The following is a 13545-nucleotide window of genomic DNA, read 5'->3' on the forward strand; positions in this document are numbered from 1 at the left end:
TGTAAAGCCTTTGAAACATCCTAGCTGAACCCAAACACTGCACCAGTTTTGGTGTTTTGAGGCCAGAACCCAGAAGGGCACAGGCGTGATATCAAGGTCTGCAGCATGTGAAAATGTGATATTTTGTCCAAAGAATAAAATTCACATTACTTTGTTACACGTTGCACAGAAATTCTCACCTCAGTATGCTGAGTAAGAGACACTTTAACATCAACCGTTGCTGAAGTCAAGAGGATGTGTCACAGACTGCCACCTTCTTGGACATAGCTCTGTACTAAGGGACTGCAGAAAAGAACATCAGGGAAATCTAAATTCCGGCTGAAGCCTCCTGCACGTAGTGTCTCGCATCTTTATCCTTATTTCTACCTCCTGCACAACTCTGTTCTATGGATATGTTTCTAATGGAAAAGTACCAAACACTGCAAAAATCGGTACCAAACACTGTTGCAAGTCAGTCCTTCCAATGTGGGGAGTCAAATCATCCTCACTGCTCTCCGATTCCTCCTCCTGTTACAACTTCCAAATTTAACATTACATTTCCCCATTGCTAAGCAGAACTGAGTGACTTTCTCACTTTGAAAGTCGTAAGTAACACTCTGCACATCCAAAGATGTAATACTTAAATTTTCCTTCTGAAACAGTTTTTGTCAGCAGTAAGCCATTACCATCCTCTTTCTCCAAGGATTTCACAATTGTAATCAGTATATTTAGCACCTGCACAGCTGTTGTTGCTCCAGCAACCCATCTTCTCTCTTTCTCTACCCCACTTTATTTTCATCACAAGTTTAACTAATTAGCACAGGCTTCTCTTGCAGTTATTTCTTGGATAAGAAAGGCTTTCACCATAAATTAGTGATGCCATCCATCACCAGCCCAGTAGGGTACAGGCCCAAGGAAGACTTGTCAAGTTCACCAAGAATCAAATCTGGAGAACCAAGCAACTGCAGCGCATGGAAGAAAGAAAGGAAGAAAAACATTCATTTGCTGATCTTCAAGATTCCCATGCACAATCATGGAGGTTTTAACAGCAATACAGACAGCTTTCTGCTTATGATCAGGAACTAGAGACACATTCTCACTTGGTCAGCCTAATCTCCACTCACTACCATGTGTGGAGTACATTACTTTATGTTGGTACCCACAGGCCAGGCCACAGACATGCATCAGATGTCAAAGCTGATGAAGGAGGTAGAGTCTGTGACTGGGAACATTCCAGAATTTTCCCATTCAGAACCACAGCTCTTGTGAGAACCCAGAGAAGTTCTTGTACTACGAAAGCCTCCCTGAAATAGGATCTGCGTATCTGAGAGGTCACTTTTTTCCCCAAACACAGCAGAGCTGGCTGGATTGGCCTTGCCAGAACAGCATGCTGCTGGCAAGAATCTCCAAAAAACCCCACAGCTTGGTGAGCCTTCCTTCCTCATTGTCAGAAATAGGTCCTGCACCTGGTTGAAGCATCTGCAGCAAGCAAAGCTGATCTTTGTGAGATGTTCACTCAAGGAGGAAACCTGACATTTCTTTGGGGAAGCAGAAGTTCAAAAAGTTTTTTGCAGTAACACAAACGTGTCAACTAGTTATCTAACACAGGAAAACAGATGCTGCTATTTCTATCTTACAGTCCTAGAGAGTAGCCAAGATTTTTTCCAAGGCAGAGCAGGGGTTTGGGTTGCCTCTGTTTTGGAAGACCTCTCATAGAAATGCAATCTTAAGAGGATATGGTAGTCACTCCTTTGCAGAAAGGCAATGGCACTTATCTCAAAGCAGCGGGGAGGGCTCCCAAAACAGAAGCTCCTTGATCTGTATTTTAAACAGTAGTTAGAGAATCATAGAATACCTTGGGTTGGAAGGGCCTTAAAGATCATTTATTCCCAATCCCCTGCCATGGGCTGGGTGCCCCCCAACAGCTCAGGCTGCCCAGAGCCCCATCCATGGCCTTAGGCACCTCTAGGGATGGGGCACCCACAGCTCTGGGCAGCAGTGCCAGAGCCTCACCACCCTCTGACTAAAGAATTTCTTCTTAACATCTAACCTAGATCTCCCCTCTTTTAGACCTATCACTATGGGACCATGTAAACAGTCATCCCCCTTCCCTCTTATAAGCTCCCCTCAAGTACTGGAAAGCTACAGTTCGGTCTCCCTGGAGCCTTCTCTTCTCCAGGCTGAAGAAGCCCATTTCTCTCAACCTTTAATACATGGCAAAACTCAAACACATACATCAATATCCTGAATTAAAACGCACTGAGAACATTAAATTCTTCCATAACTTTAACTTATTAGTTCTTTGTAGAAATCAGAAAGATCAACATGATGGAAAAGGCATTGTAAAAAGGTGTAATGACGAAGCAGCAAAATAGAAAGGCGCGATAAAGAAAGGGAATAAGATTGCTCACCTATCTCCAAAGATCTCGATTAGCAGGGAAAAGCTCTACCAAGGACGAATCACTTGAAAGAGATCCTTCCTCAGTGGCAGTCAGGCCCTAAATGAGGCCTAAGAGCCCTTAAATGAGGCCTAAGAGGGGTGGAGCCAGGCCTTCCTGTCAGATGAATTGCCTTCACCTGTGCTCCCAGGGCTGACTGTGTCTTTCCACCAGGTGCTAAATCAGTGGTTCAGGCCATGACTCAGCAGTTCCCAGACACTCTTCAAGAAGTAAACTGATATATTCAATAAAAAGAGACAATTGCTTCACAATAATTACTGGTGTTTTATGTGGAATATCACTTCAGTTAGCCAAACTATTCCAGATACAACTATAACTGCAAGGAAAATTTACCCAAATGTTAACTGAATATTTCATATAGCACATTATCGTGTTAAACATCCCTTGTGTTTTCTAAACATATTTTCAGAGTTGCGAAGTCTAACAGAGTACAATTAACTTAATGAGATTTAAATTACACTAATGTAACTCATTAGGAGAAAAAGCTTATAATGTCTTCAGCAGTTATTCAAAGGCTCATGTTAACATAGGCAGACAAGGCTCCCAAGCTTCCTGCATAGTCCATGAAGAGAAACAGATTCTCACAGAGAGCTACATTCAGTCTAAAAACTTAAAACAAATGTTCTGACTCAGCCTCAGAGGATCCTGTCTCCCCTCATCAACTCTTAATGAAGTCTAGAGAGGCCGCCTTCCCAGAAAGAGAATGGCCTTCATGGCTGACCATGCTGCTCTGAAGCTACGGTTGTATTTTAGGATCTTCTCTATTATTTGAAAGTCTGATATAAAGAAAGAAATCACGATGTGCTGATTGATCCATTGATACGTTCATTCTCCATAGAGTAGGAGTGATCAAAACAAATAGAAATTTATTTTCCCATACCTTATATGTAGACTGCGAGCCTTAAGAGATCCAGTAATGGAGCTCCTTGTAAAACAAAAGACTGGATCTTGAGCCAGACTGCTTCTTGAATCTATACAGATAAAGCATAAAATGAGCCCATTATATCATGTCAATAATAGGATTAGGAAAATGCAGGCAGAGAGCAGGAATCACAATAATGAACTCAAAGCCTTCTGCATTATTTCAAGACAGTAAAGATCTTTTTTTCCTGTTTTCTCTTCTTTGCAGCCATCAAAGAACATTTCAGATGTGAGTAGGGAATTGGCTGAATGTTTTGATATGCTGCTCTATAATGAGGGATTTACTACTGTACAGAGAAGAATGCCTGAAAGATTGTAAATGGGCATGGTTCAGTATGTAAATATTTAACATCATATCACTGTCCATCTATCAACACTTGAAGCCTCCTAATTCATGGAATATAGTTTCTTATGGTTTTATGGCACCTGTGGAGGATTAAACATTCTTACGCTTTTTTCTTAATGGCTGCCTTCCTCTCCTCTCCTCTGAATCTCACCTAATGGCCAAGATCAGTCTGGGAATTAGGTAATTACGTGTTACTATGCTATCCACCACCTTGACATGTGGTGTTTTTGGACTCTTGTTCAACAGCTTTCAGAGGGGGAGGTGGTGGTGTGTTAGTTTGCGCCCCTCCTCCACATCTCCATCTGGTTTATAGTCTGCTACCTTCTACCAAGGCAATGACAACAATTCTAAGCACCAACTCACCTGTCATTCAGCAGATATCCAAAAAGCAATAGTGCCTCATTCTTCCATTGGTGAATACTTCTTCCACACTAGTTCTTCTTCCGGCCCTTGCACTGCTGGCAAGAACTGCAAGCTGGATATAATCAAATGTCCACCTTTCCATGTCAAAGGCCAATATAGTGCCTCCATTTACCAAGAAAAAAGAGTAGCATTACTTCTTTGGTACCATTTAGAACTTTTCCACCCAGTTGGCACTTAAATCTCTCATTACACCAAAAAGACCAGAAATCTTCCCACCATGTGGGAAGATTGGTGCTACTGCCTCTGAACTTTCCCATGGCACCCTCCCAGCTAAGTATTCGTATGATCCCGGTGTACCCACATCCAATACAAATGCAAATACCTTTCTGCTGCCATCCTAGCAGTTCATGTGTTTACTTAGTCACTCCACATTCTCTTCCTTGACATCCAGTGCCAGACTTAGTCCCTAAAAGTGATGATCTTAAATGGCTTAGCTTTTGAAGGATGCTGTCATAAGAAAAAAATATATATATAAACAAAAACACCTCTTTTCTGGTGTTTTTGTTTGTTTTTGTGATTTTTGTTGTTGTTGCTGTTTTTAATAACTCACCATTATTCTGTTGGGTTTGATGTTTAGGATCCCACTAGTACCTTTATCAAGCATTATATCATGGTACAAATGTTGCTATAGCAAAATTGCCTCTAGATAGAAGAGCAGTATTCATAGGGTTTTTTGTTTATTTTTGATTGCTATTAGGCTAATTCTAACCAGAAAAAGTAGATGAGCTCCTTAGCATTCTTAGTATCATCAAAGGACATGAACCTGCCATCCCTCTGGTTAGTAACTTCTAATTATTTCTTCAGTTTATTAGCTTATTTCTCAGACTGAAAACCCTCTGACAGTTAGGAGGGACCACAGTTGTTATAGAGAAGTGTGCTTACAGAAAACCAAATAGACCGAGTAAATAAACATCAAAATAATTTTGTTTAAACTAACTCCAACCTAAACTCTAGTGTGTCAGAAACAATGTTAGCTGCAAGCAAGATGCCACATCATCTTTAGAAACAGCCCCAGAAAGCCTTTTCATATTGTGTATACTTATTAACCATGAATTAGGCATGTAATCTGACAAATATGGAGTAGTTAATCAGTAAAGATAAGTGTCACATAAATAAAGCTTGTGTCACAGTGATATTACATTATATTTAATGAATTGTGGCAATAATCTGTAATTAAAACATAATTTACAATACGTACGTCACCAAGTCCCTTTGTCTAGTTAAAAAGAACTGCAGCCTAAAAACTATGGTCCAGTGTGAAAGTTATCTGCATTCCAGAATTATCACTGGATAGGTCTCTCTTCTTCTATTCCCGAATAACTCAGACTTTTAATTTAGCAGACATTATCCGTGCCAAGGGTAATTTATTTTCCCCACATCACGTCAATATTGGGCTTCTACTTTTATTTACATTGTAAAGATTTTTTTGTTAATATCTGTAAGCTATGGTTAATTTCCTGTTTCTTGCCTGCCTGAGAGAAACACTAACTTGTTTGTTAAATCCTTTACTGGTTTTAAATAACATTTCTCACCTCCATTGTTTGAGGCTTTCCCTCTGAAATTTTCAAAAACAAACCCTTCTTCATGTATTTCCCAGCATCAACCCAAAGCTGCAGCTATCAGCTCAGCTTTTATTTCCTTCTGATAAGAGAAAAAGCTCCCAAATTTAAATTCTATTCTGCCTAAAATACTGCTGTGCGATTTTTCTCCAGTCGTTATCATTCATACTTGTATAAATAAAAAGAATAAGCAGAAGGAAAACCAATCAACCACAAGAAACCAACAAACAGAAGAAAACACAAAATCATACGTAAACAGATGTATAATATAACACACCATGGAGTGATCACCAGAATGTTAAAAAAGTCTGGGTTGCTATCCTGAACCAATGTGCTGTGTCTGTTTTGGATGTTGGAGCAAAAAGTCCACTTTCAATTAAAGTCATTACTAGCTTCATTTATTGGTCATGTCTGCACACTCTGTAGACAAACTTCAAGAGAAAGTGAGAACCCTTCAAAACAGTTGTACAGTATATTTGACAAAGCTGGAGATGGCACTTCATTGGGGGTATTGTTATACATTACAGAAAACACAGAAGTAAGAAAATGAGAGATAAAATGGAAGACCCATACAAGACTCATACAGCACCATCTGAAAGGCTAAGGCTTACAGTTTTTCTAGGTTTAAAAAGAGAAGTTTTACAGACCAGAACACCATTTGCAACAGAAATAGCCGTATCTTTTCAGCTGAAGAAATGCAAATTTCCAAAATGCTATTTCAGTCTCAAATCACCATTTTATTGGCAAAATTCGGCAGTTGTACAATGGGGAGGGTTTCTCTTATGGCAAAAGTTGCACAAGTGCAGAGAAAAAAAAAGGTTCGGTCCTCTTCAAGCCTGTGATGTCACAAATATTTAGTCAAGAGATTCCCCACAAGCAGAAAATAAAACAGCTTTGAGTACCAAAATGCATTGCATCAAGTGGAAATGTATCAAGATGCTGATCAACAGTTCAGAAAAACAGAGGAAAGATGCAAATTGTCCCAGGAAATCATCTATTGTATTTCAAATAGATTGAGAAGGAAATGCGAGAATTGGGTACCTGAGAAAAACAAATAAGAGAGATTTTGCTGAGTACAGTGACAGTGCTGACCCAGATAAGCTCTGAAGAGCACCGTGTCAATAGAGCACCCATGCACAGATGAAACCTTCTTCATGAGAAGATTTGCCTGAACAGGTTGGACAGAAATCTGCAGAGGATGGTGTGACCAGAGTGAATTGTCCAGTGGATCTTTCCAACTCTGGAGTTATGATTTACCAAGTATGAAGTCATTGTTATGCTGCCATTGCCACTCTTTCCAAAAGGGCATGCTACTAATTCCTCTACCCGTGCTTGTTTCCCCTCAATAGATTAGAAACCAGGAGACGTATCTCTAAAGCAGAACCAAACCCTGAGAGGGCTGGAAGGCAAAAGGAGTCTCAGAGGTGGCTCTGTGCACAGAGGATCAGGGGGGGAGAGTTAGGGCAGCAGAGGCAAGGTTGTCTTCATGTGAGAAGAGACCCAAGAGACACATTGGACTGCCCAGCTTGAGAAGACATCTTTCTTCATCTTTTAGCAGCCAGATGATTCCATGTGCATTTCAGGAACATGAAGAGTCTGGGACTAACCAAGATAGCAATCAAATGCAAACATTCACACTGGAGAGCTCAAGTGACAGAGCTGCTAACTGGCAGCTCCCCATGGCTTGTTACACTAACAGGAGTTCAGCTATTGATATAACAAGGATAACGTAGCTGACAGATCCCCCGCACACAGGATACCGAAATCTTGACCCCTGTGAAGTATGTAGGTGTCTGTCATTAAGTTAAATGAGGACATCTCCATCAGAACGTGCTAATGTTTCTTTTTTTAATTCCCCTCACACATGAATATGGACCCCTTCCCTCAGAAATACTCGAGTCTCAACAAAACCATCCTTTTCTGGATCAACCACATAGAGTACTTGAGAGCAAGAAAAGTCCTTCAGCAACCCAGTTTCTATGTAGAGCTTACAGAAATAGGGCAGCCCAGTCTCTCCTGATAGGAACATATATATCCAAGGTTTGCAGAAGGACTTTTCAAATGGCCGAAGAAGACTCCCATAAGGGCACATTGCAGTGAGTGGAGCTGCAGTCTCCCCTGCCAGTTTGGGCAAGTAATGAGCACAGAGAGAAAACAGGTCTCCAGCACACTGAGAGGATGACAGGACTGGGTCATCTTGCAGAAATCTGTCTGTTGTCTCCATTCATACAAAGATACCATCAGTGCTTTGTCAGTAGACCTCTGAGCAGGACCACAATGCAGACAACAAAGCTTACTGCATTTAATGAAATTTTGGAGAGATTTAGACTGGATATAGGGGAGATTTAGACTGGATATAAGGGAAAAGGTTTTTTACATCAAGGGTAGTAGACTGGACTAGATCAGGTTGCCCAGAGAGGTGGTGGATACTCCCTGGAGACATTCAAGGTCAGGGTGGACAGGGCTCTGAGCACCTGATAGAACTGTAGATATCCCTGTTCATGGCAGGGGGGTTGGACCAGATGGCCTTTTATGGTTCCTTCCAACTCAAACCATTCCACGATTCTATGAAATATATGAATTTTCCACTGTTTGTTCTACCAAGACAGCTACCAGGAACTTGTTAAAGACATAAAACTGCCTGCCACCCTAGCAGAGAAGCATGGGTAAACTTCTGGTCACTGTACCTGGGTGAGCTACTCTCTTTGTGTGTTTAATCTAAACCTCACAAAAAAACAACAAGCAGAAAAAAAATGCCTGCTATTCAGGCTCTGCTGCAATCAGCAATTCTAAAGTGTTTGAAATTCAGGGCTGGGGGCAGGGGGGCTGAAGGATGTTTAATTTCTGTTATTTCCAAGTACAGTGATGCCAGAAAGGCCATTCCAGGAGTGTGGTCATGTCAAAGTGGACTATAAATTTTAAAAACAAGTCTGATCCCAGCACCCCGAAGCTGAGCTGGAGACAGCCACCCTTTAGAACTACTTTCCAAATACACAAACCATTGTTCATACCACAGGAAGTTACTACAAAAAAGCATGGCATTTTTGTTTGGCAGATTCCAGAAGGAAGCTTAATGCGCATGCTGGCTGTGTTATTACATGAACCATACAGAGAAGTGAAGCATTACACAATTCCAACATGAAGGTAATGAATGATCTGAAGAGCCTGTCATAAGCTCAGGTTGGATGCTGAGCAGGTTTTTGGGAAAACGCTAACCTTTGATTTTGGGTCATCTTGGGCAACGTAACAAGTGAATTAATGCCTCCTGCACCCAAGCGAGGGATCTACGTGTATTGTACTGTACTAGTCACTAAATCCAGTTCTTTGCCTTTTGAAGCATTTGGGAAGCTTTCCATAATTTATAGACTGTATCACATTGCTTCTAATAAATGACAGAATTACGAAACAACTGAATAGCTGATTTTTGTCATTCTGCACTTTTCCAATAGTATGATACAGAAAGCATAACACTGAAGGTGACTGCCAAATAAGTCAGATAACATGGGTAGGGGGAACACAGCAACACCCACACTGTCTGCCTGTGAGCAGGCCAGGGTCCTGTAGCTATTCCTGCTATTCCTTCACTGATCTCAAAGAGTATTTATCATCCTCAAAGCACATCCTGTAAAGGAGTTCAATTCATCTATGATAGACCAGCTTCGTTAACGCAAGCCAGAGATTCACAAAAAGTGCCAATTTTTCTCTAGACGTGGTCCCAAAGCATATGCTTTTGACAGCAATGTCTTCTCCAGCAGTGATTTAATTTTCATATTTCAAGCCTTATCATTCAATCATTTTCCAAAGACAAGCATTTCTCAGTCACCACTGCCATTTTTGCCTTCATTTGCAATCAGAATTCAACTTACACAGCAGATGCCATCTGGCAGTGTGAGTACATATATAACTCCCAAAAAAGTTTTGAACCCCTTAGCCAACTTGTCACAGGAATAAGAGGTCTCAAAAGGTACTACAGTTCCTACAGTTTCAATGATGACATGGCTGAACAGAGAAGAGAGACCCCAAAATAGTACTGCCTTCTGAGTAGATGCCAGAGAATTCACAGATGCGATCTGAGTTCAGCGACATCAGGAATATGTCCTAATACCTGAAAAATTTCACTTTGTGTCTTGTTACCACAAAAGCATTCCCCATGACACCAGGCTTTAAGGTATAGTCACAGGAGGATGTGGAGCTGTCCTTTAGAAGTCTATTCCTTCCTTTCCTTTCTGTCGTGGTTCGTTATCCACATCAGAAATACATCAACATTCATAAAAATCACTGCACAGCAATGTATTTAGACATTGACACAGGAGAAAGTTTAGCTTCTGAAGAACATAAGTACTACCATCACTGTCTGGTTTTTAACCAGCCAGTGCCCAGCTGGGTTAGGTCTTGCCATGATGCTATCCAAAACATAGAGGAAATGCCTGTTGTGTTTTCACATCTTCTCTGTTCTGTTATCATTCAGAAAAAGGGAATATGAGCAGGCAGTGTCACCTGTGTAAGATAAAACTCTGACACCTAGGCTTTTCTCTGAGACCACAAGCTGGTCTGGAACTTGGCCAATTGATATTTAATTCTTCTGCACAAATGGGGACAAGTCAACCAGAAGCCAGTATCAAATCTAAATCAAAATAGCTCTTTAGCTCTGTACTTCCCTTTCATGGCATTTTGAAGAAACAGGTCTAAATTTTTCTTTTGCTGGAGGTGTAAAAAAACCAAAGGTAAGTACCTCCACGACACATGCTCTAATCCCTGATGTATTCAGACAAGTATAACTCAACCAATACATCCACGCATCCACAAGATAAGTACTTTTCTTCTTACTGACATCCACTCCGTGTTCCAATTTTGACTCCTAAGCAGAGTCTCTTTGCAACCCCCAGTAAAACCCCAGTCCTCCCAAGAGCAGGGAAGCATTCACAGTCATGAAGTGCAAAGGATAATGACATACTTTGCTTTAGACCACATGCAAGCAGCACAGAGGCAAGCACTGCTCACCACCATTCTCAATCCAAGAGCCAAAGGGCATCAGATGGACCTCATCAGCATCAGACTCTAAAGTAAGCAAACAGAATCAGTACTCTACACATCTTAAAATTAAGCTGTGTCATGAGTAGGTGGGAATAAGTGCTCAGGTGCCTTCCTCAGCTGCTGATGTTGCTAGGTAATGGGACATCCAAGGTTTAGCCATCACAGTGAGGGCCTCATGCTCTGGGGGGTGGAATTAAAGGCTGGGTTTTAAATTTGGTTCCCTGCAAGCAACCAGGAGAAATGAAGTGCCCAAATACCTTGCCACACATTGGTCCTAAGCGCTGATCTTACTGCTTGCTGGTTATCTCTGCAGACCACAGGGAGCTCTTCCAATGGACGTAAACAGCTGAGCAGTGCCTTCTGCCAAAGAAAGGTATTTGGGGTCCATCTCTGGCTTCCATCTCTTCTAGATGCCCATTTCTCCCCAGATCAGAAGACAAGACATAGAAGAGCAACAAGAAAGAAGAAATCACCTCATGGATTTATGTATTCAAACCCATGTTTTTGTAATGCAGCTTAGCAGAAGATCCCAGACTAAACACCACCAGCACTGAGCTTTGTCTGACGCCAGTCCATATTCACTGGATTCAGATCTGTTTTATTTTTCCAAAAAGCTACACTTCTGAAACAGGGCTCCTCTGCTGTTCTGTTTGATCTTGCTCAAATATTTATAACACTCCTGAGCAAAAATGCATACCAATAGTGTATGTTCTTTAGATATCTACAGTGACATGAGAACACCAGAAGCAGGAGATTCTGCTCTGTGTAGGGCCTTTTCTTCTCTCGCTTCATACAAACAGTGTCCTCAAGCCCTTTCACTTAATGCAGAGTATTATTATGTACTTTATTTCAGGCTGAATGTGAAATAAATCATTTCATTGGACTCTTTCTTAAATGTTATATCTACATGTCCAAAAGCTGAACCAGTTAATAATGCTCTTGGCAGATACATTGTTACGCCTTAATAAAATAAAAGCAAATTGATTTAGGATTAGGGTACTAGCCTACATTTCTCTTAAAGTCACAATTAAGACTTCATTGATTTTTCTATAATGACATAGAATTATACAATAAAATGGTTCCACAAATTTTACTGGTACTTGCAGCCCCAGTGAGAAATGCAACTGTGATGCTACTCCATTATGCTAAGTGGAAATTAATATATGAGGCATTTTGACATAAAATGTTTAAAACAAATGTAGGTAACAGATGGCCAAAAAAAAAAAAAAAAAAGGTCATCTTGCTTGTTTTATAAGCAAAATCCTAAAGCAAAACATTCAGAAGCAGGTCGCTATGTCTCTGATAGGATGGGAGGTAATGCCCTTAAGTTGCACCAGGGGGGGAGGTTCAGGTTGGAGGAAATATTAGGAAATATTTCTTCTCAGGAAGAGTGGTGATGTGCTGGCACAGGCTGCCCAGGGAGTGGTGGAGTCACCGTCCCTGGAGGTGTTCCAGAACTGTGGATGTGGTCAGTGGGCACGGTGGGGGTGTGTTAAGGTTAGACTTAGTGATCTTAATGGTCTTTTCTGACCTTAATGATTCTATGATCGTATGATTCTTCCTTCTGTATCTCACCAAGCCTAAAACATGTTCAGTCATTTTCAAGCATCCCAGTTGTTGCTGTCCTAATTATCTCTAATTGAATCAAAACCCAAGAACCTTCCCCAGAAAGCAATCTGCAGTGGTTATCATTTCAAATCCCAGAACCTCTTAAGGACCTTCCTGCAGCCTGCCAAAGAATCACTCTCTCTGTGCTCCATCACCTGGAGAGGGTTACAGAAGACAAGCACTGGCAATCTGCCTCTCTGTACCCATTCAGTATCTCAGCTCGGGCCACAGAGACTTGGAGGAATTATCTTTTCGCTCCATATTATAGTAAAGAGTGAGTGATATTATCATTTGGTACTTACCTCAGTCTGGTAATGAGCTTGCTCCCCCTCACTATGCAATAAAGCAACATAAAGGAAGATTATACTTAAGAGACAAAAGTATATTCTGCGATTTGCAGCATGTTTAGCAAGAAAGGATACATATGCTTTGTGCAAGTTTCCTCCATCCATCAGCTGCTGACTCACCCTGGCTGTTCCACAAAATATTCCAAAAACAGTGCACACTAAAGGTTACTGCTCTAGCAGGCAGCTTTACACTAGCTTGCAATTTATACTCTTTATGATATGAACTCGATAAAATTCTGACATTCAGGACATCTCCAGGTGTACATTCACATTTAAATGAGCCAGTGTGGGGTTCCTAGGAAGAAAGTGTTGTCTCACCCACCAAATAAAAAGTGGCTCTTAGAGGCTGTTGCTGCTTCCCCCCACCTCCATGCATGCTTTCCAAGCCTAGCACTTTTAAAAACTTTGTGTTTTAGAAGAGTAAAACTTGCACAACTATTTACATGAAGTGTTGGGATGGGTTTCAGAGTGACGTAGCACATACTGAGTATATTTTTTTCCTAGGGCGTCTTCTGTCTTAAAAGTAATACACGCAGCCTATGGGGCTGAAAGGAAGAGAAGGAAAGACTTAGGGATTTTTCTAGAATAAAAGAGAAATGACAGAATCATAGGGGTTGGAAGGGACCTCTGGAGATTATCAAGTCCAACACCTCTAAATCTGAGTTACAAACCAAGATCCATGGGTCACTATTGAATAAATAAACAATATAGAAGTCTAGGTTGGACGTCCAGTTTTATTCAATCTCCTAAATACAGGTAAGCTTACACAGGCTAGACAAGCTCTTTGATATCTCCATTTATGCCAACAAATCATTGGCTGTCATCATCCTGAAATGCTTGCACTGCTTGAAAATAAGAAGTTATCCATT

At 41.0% G+C, this 13545-nt stretch overlaps 1 long non-coding RNA gene across 2 annotated transcripts in view; it reads right to left on the reverse strand.

Annotated features, from left to right (window-relative positions):
* The window catches only part of LOC110391081, a 67515-nt gene that overhangs the window by 11928 nt on the left and 42042 nt on the right, over positions 1-13545 (reverse strand). For both annotated transcript variants that reach the window (XR_002433968.1, XR_002433967.1), the window contains exons 5-9: positions 10979-11141; positions 4451-4575; positions 4069-4230; positions 3319-3409; positions 2391-2652 (exon numbers count right to left, since the gene is read on the reverse strand). This is a non-coding gene — a long non-coding RNA (uncharacterized LOC110391081). The remainder of the gene's footprint in view (positions 1-2390; positions 2653-3318; positions 3410-4068; positions 4231-4450; positions 4576-10978; positions 11142-13545) is intronic.

Source organism: Numida meleagris, unplaced genomic scaffold (assembly GCF_002078875.1).
Source record: "Numida meleagris isolate 19003 breed g44 Domestic line unplaced genomic scaffold, NumMel1.0 unplaced_Scaffold293, whole genome shotgun sequence".
In the NCBI taxonomy this organism is placed as follows: domain Eukaryota; kingdom Metazoa; phylum Chordata; class Aves; order Galliformes; family Numididae; genus Numida; species Numida meleagris.